This window comes from Otolemur garnettii, unplaced genomic scaffold, assembly GCF_000181295.1.
Source record: "Otolemur garnettii isolate 467f Iridium unplaced genomic scaffold, OtoGar3 scaffold00048, whole genome shotgun sequence".
NCBI lineage: Eukaryota > Metazoa > Chordata > Mammalia > Primates > Galagidae > Otolemur > Otolemur garnettii.
This window is the reverse complement of record NW_003852443.1, coordinates 6,660,195-6,665,535: the sequence shown is the minus strand read 5'-3', so window position 1 is coordinate 6,665,535 and position 5,341 is coordinate 6,660,195. Positions and strand designations below refer to the sequence as shown.

Sequence of the window (5,341 nt, the reverse complement as noted above, 5' to 3'; positions counted from 1 at the left end):
TAGATAACAAGGCAATGCTCTGGCCAGAGAAAGACACAGTAGGGAGAACGAGCAATTGCAGTAATGGAGCAGTGAAATAAGGAGAAAATACCAAGGGAATAAACAAACTTCCCATTCAGCTTTAGAAACCATGTCCAGGCCTACAGTACTTTTAAAATAGAAAGTAATATTGAAACAAACACTAACTGTGGGAAAATCTCCAGGCAGAGAGACAGGGGCCGCCAGAACCTCCCAACCTGTTAAGGACCATTACTGCCTTGCTGCTCAAAGCGTGGTTCAAGGATAAGCAATTTAAAATTACCTGAGAGTGGCTCGGCTCCTATAGCTCAACCGGCTAAGGCGCCAGCCACATACACCTAAGGTGGCGGGTTCGAATCCCCAGCCCGGACCCGCCAAACAACAATGACGGCTGCAACCAAAAAATAGCTGGGCGTTGTGGCGGGCGCCTGTGGTCCCAGCTACTTGGGAGGCGGAGGCAAGAGACTCGCTTGAGCCCAGGAGTTGGAGGTTGCTGTGAGCTGTAATGCCACAGGGCCCTCTACCCAGGGGGACAGCTTGAGGCTCTGTCTCAAAAAAAAAAAAAAAAAAAAATTACCTGAGAGTTTGCTAGAGAAGTAGGATGTTGGGCCTTATCTTAGATTTGGTCAACCAGAATGTTCATTTTAATAGGATTTCCTAATGATTTATACCCACATTAAAGTTTAAGCAGCACTGGCTCTACTTAAGAAAAACCAAACTAAGGTATTACAAAACAAAAACAGCTACTGCACAAGTTGGGACTCAAGAAGTGGGTAGAAGTCAATTCAACTAATTAAATTATTTGTTGAGGTCTGACAGTATGCCCGGCCCTGAGCTGGGTATTTCAGGAAATGAAGGTACAAGGTTAGCAAGGTTGGTGCAGTGCCCTTGGGGTAGAATGCAGAAAGCACCCATAGGAAGGGAAGACTTTGACCCATGCTCCGATGGGAAGAGGTCAAGCAAAACGTAACAGGGTTTGGTGGAGCAGAAGCCGGAGGGTACAGGGAGATTAGAATCATGCAGCAATTGCACTGACTCTCTGACAGGTAGAAATAGTTACAGGGAAGTGAGGGGGCCTATTCCAGGCAGAGGAAACAGTGTAAGCAAACATGCAGAACTCAGAAAAAAACACTTATTGAGGAAAACACTGCCTTTGGTCTAGAGCAAACTGTTTCCAGCAGACTCCTGACTGAGGAGGAGTCCTGAGACGACTCAGGACTACTAAGGTCAGAAGAGGAGGCCAGTAGAATTTCTAGGGCCCCATTTCATCCACACAAGATTATATTTCAACAGTGGACTCCAACACTGAAAAATAAATTTTGAACTGTATCACTGAGCCTATTCATAGGGTGATTTTGAAATGATAACCCAGAACTGTGCCAGGTGTGTAGAGGCACTCAGATATTCAGTGATTAAATTAATAAATGAATGAGTGGATCAATCAATGAGATCAAAGTAAAAAACGCAGAGCTACTTTGGGGCTGAAATGCAGAGAGTCTTAACTTTTTGAAAAGAGGTTTGTTTATATGTCATTTGGTCAAGTGCTGGGGCTGGGGAAAAGTTTAATAGGCAGTGATCGAACTTGGCTCTGCCTTGGGAAGCTTACTCTGAAAAACCTACTGTTAAATGAATTGAAAATGGACAGATTAGAGATGGGAAACCTGTCAAGAAGCATCGTGGCAGTCTCTAGAAAGAGATAAGAAGACTGAACAAAGACAATCGCCATGGGAATAGAAAGATGAAGAAGCAGGCATCATGAGGCATTGTGGAGATGGAGTCTGTAGATTTGTTTGCAAATTACACGTGGAAAGCAAAGTCACTGGGAAGGTCCTCAAAGGCTAGGAAAAATAGGAAAATTGACACACAGACACAGAGTCACTCTGTTCATTTAGGAGAAAGATGTTAATTAGAGTTCAGACACATTAAAGCTGAGGCATCTGACATCAATAAAAAACCATCTCTTAGGTGGTTCAAAATGTAAATATAAAATTTAAGAGGGAAAGCAGAGCTGGGATGTCACTTTGGGGGGAAATAATTTAGCACTAATAAAAACAGACACCGCTGAATACAAAATATCATACAAAAGGGCAAAAAAAGGGAGATAATCTATAATCTATGCAGCAACAAAAATCAAAAGAAATCCCCAGAATTAAAAAAAATAATAAGGAAGAAAAGGTTAAAAGACTACATTGAAACACAGGAGGAACAGTGACAGAAACAGGGGGTGGCAAATGAAATAGTGTGGAGGGGTTATAATACAAAACCAGAAGCACATAAAAAGCCACGGGAAACTGGGACAGGCACACACACTCACTGTTCTTTAGACCTTTGAAGACTTAGAATCCTATAGGAACAGCAGAAAGCCAATTTTGCTCTTTATTTCTGTGAACAAAAAAAAATTCCCACAAATGAAGCAGTCACTCCGGTGAGAAGTTAGCTAATTGCTCATGGTTTTTTTTTGTTTTTCTTTTTTAATATAAATTGTTGCTATATTGTTAATATAATTGTTAATATAAATTGTGTTAAAAATCACACAACAGTATCTTCACATTCAGTGGGAAGAAAACGTCTAGGGGGGATTGAATGGTGGGTAATCCAAGGACTTAAGAGCCTGGTCTTTTTCAGTGCCTAACTCCACACAGCATCATTCTGTGCAGGCATTTCACCTTTCAGTATGGTTTGTTTTGAAGGTTTTTTTTTTCCTCTGTGCCAGGTCACTTGCCTGAGAAAAAGAATGCTGAGAGCACCTGACATACTTTGATAGATCCTCATAAAATGGTTGTACTTTGTAGTTACCCACCAGCTCCGGATAGATCTCACTAATGGGCTGTGTTTGGGTGACAAGTAATAATGAAAGTTCCTTCCCAGGTTGACCATAGAGGAGACACCTCCATTGGTTTCCTTTCTGCCTCAGTTCAAAATGGATCCATTAAATGTCCTCTTTTTGGTCTCTCAATCTGTTAAAATGCTGTAGAACATCGACATTATTTTTAATATACAGGACAGTGGTTGTTAAACTTTCTATAAAGAGATGACTACTTATGTAATGTAAAATAATATAATGCAAGTAAGTACTTAAAGAATTACACTGCAAAGTATTAATATCACCAGCATGATTCCAGAAAGGACCATAATGTTTCCTTTATTAGGAGAATTCACCTTCCCCAATGTGTTTCACTATAAATGCATGCAAGGGAGGTCAAGGAGACCTACAAGAATAGCTACTTGATTTGTGGTTGTCATCCCAAGCTTCCTCAGATCACTTTTGGAAACGGGTAAGAGTGTGAATTATAAATCCACAAATCATTTATAGGAATACAGAATCTGAAAAAACAACCAACACTTTGATCAAATGAACATTGTTTTCATCTTAAAAGCCTCAAGTACCAACATAACTTGCAATGCAGTATTTTGCATTCTCGAGGCCTTTATCTACCTACCACAGGGAAGGGGCGGCACATGCTCAGTGCACATATGGCATCAAAATAAAATTAAAAGACTGAAAACCGGTGAAATTAGACCCTGAAACATTTAGGGAAGTTCCTTCCAGCCAAAACCTTTATCTAAGATGTATCCTACTGGCTTTGTGGAACGGCTTTTTTCCTTTAATTAGATAAAGGTATTTCCACAGTTTGAGGAACTGCGTGGAAGCTGCAGTTTGCCGGTTTCCACACTTTAGGTAAGGCCACATAGCACAAATACTTCCTTCCTTCTATATGAATGTCTATGGCTACGTCTTGACAAAGTTTGCATTCACCTTGGTGTGTTGCTCCTCAGCAAAGCAAAACCAAAAGGAACTATAAACCTCATCTCTGTGTGAAAAGGAAGACAATGAAGACAGATATTCCCCAATTCAAGAACTTTTGAGAGCATTCCAAAACTGCGTTTATTTTGCATTCGTGGGGTGGGGGGACTTGGCAACTAATTTTCCCTGAAGGACCCACAGCACTCCCCATCCAGGTCCACATAAAAAACTGTTTGTCCTCCAAAGTCTGAGGAAGCATTCCGGGGAAGCATCGTCCTGCCAGCTCTCTCTTCTCCGAACGGGCCCCCGCACAGAACAGTGGCGAAGCAGATGGTCCTCCCCCTTCTCTGCTCCTAGTCCCTTCCGCAGTCCCACAGTGTCCTCCCACCCTACGCTGACACCTTCACTAGCGTTTAGGAGCCAAGGCCGCCTCTCAGGGCTCCCAGCAAGTACAAACTTCGGGGACCTCCTTTCTGCCTGATCACCCCATCTCACCTTCCTTCAGCTGCAGAACTCACCCGGTACCCCAAGCTGCGACTGCTAGCCTCCTCTCATACCTCTGTCTCCAAACTACCCATTTCCCTTTAACAAATAGAAAACCCAAACTTCCCAGCTCAGGTAGCAGAGGCGCTGCGGCTAACCACAGCGGGGCACTCTCCTCCTCGTCCTTTCCCCTTCTCCGTCCTCCCCTTGCGTCCTTGGGAACCGGAGCCTACTCTAGGGACTCCTCTGCTCGTCTGGCTTCCACCACCCACTCCTAACTCCAGCGGTTCGCAGGAGCCTGTCCTCTGCAGCCTGGGGAGCGGCGCCTGGGCGCCTCCTCTACAAGTGGGACCGCAGGACAAAGTGCAAACTCTATGGGGAGGGGGTGGGGGGCTCCCGGCCATTCCCCGGGCGGCGCGCCCAGGTGCCCGCTGGCTCCGCGGAAGAGGGCGTGGGCCGGGCAGGAAGGCGGCGCCGTTTCGGGGGCGCGGGGCTGGGCTGGGCGCCCAGAGCTTACCTCGGCGCGCGGGCCGCGGGCGCGCGGGGCAGTGGCTGCTCCGGTCGGGAAGCTGTTGCTCACGCTCTGCTGGTTGCGGCGGTCCCGCCAGGGCTGCGCTGGGGCTTCGCGCAGACGCTCTCCCGCGAGCTGCTGCAGCCCGGGCGGTGGCGGCGGCAGTGGAGGTGGCGCCGGCGACAGCTTGGCCAGGCGCGGCCCCGGAACTGTCCAACTCTTGCCGGCGCGGGGCTGGGGCGCCCGGCCGCGGCCCCCGCGCTGAGCGCCTGCGCGCCCGGCCTCGCCCAGGTGAGGGGCGTGTGCCCCGGGCCCGCGGGGTGCGCCCGCCTGGCCCCTGGCCTGGTTCGGACGCGCCCACGCCACTCTCGCGCCCGAAGCTGTGACGGTTTACCGAGCAGACACTTGCGAGGCACATACACCCGGGGGAATGAGGCGGGACCGTTTGGGGGCTCGTTGACACTGCAGAGCCTCCCGCAGCATCGCTGCCTTAAATCCCGCCTTTCCAGGCGTGCGCGCACCGCGAGGGAGAGGAGGCTCGGTCCCCGCGACGGGGTCCAGCGCCGTCCTCAGCCCCGGGCTTG

The 5,341-nt window shown here is 47.9% G+C and overlaps 1 protein-coding gene across 5 annotated transcripts in view; it reads right to left on the bottom strand.

Annotated features, from left to right (window-relative positions):
- The window catches only part of ZNF385B (zinc finger protein 385B), a 424,371-nt gene extending 419,234 nt beyond the window's left edge, over window positions 1–5,137 (bottom strand). For all 5 annotated transcript variants that reach the window (XR_002773778.1, XM_023514152.1, XM_023514150.1 and 2 more), the window contains exon 1: window positions 4,764–5,137. The gene's annotated coding sequence lies outside the window, so the exon portion shown is untranslated. The remainder of the gene's footprint in view (window positions 1–4,763) is intronic.
- Between the last annotated feature and the right edge of the window lie 204 nt (window positions 5,138–5,341).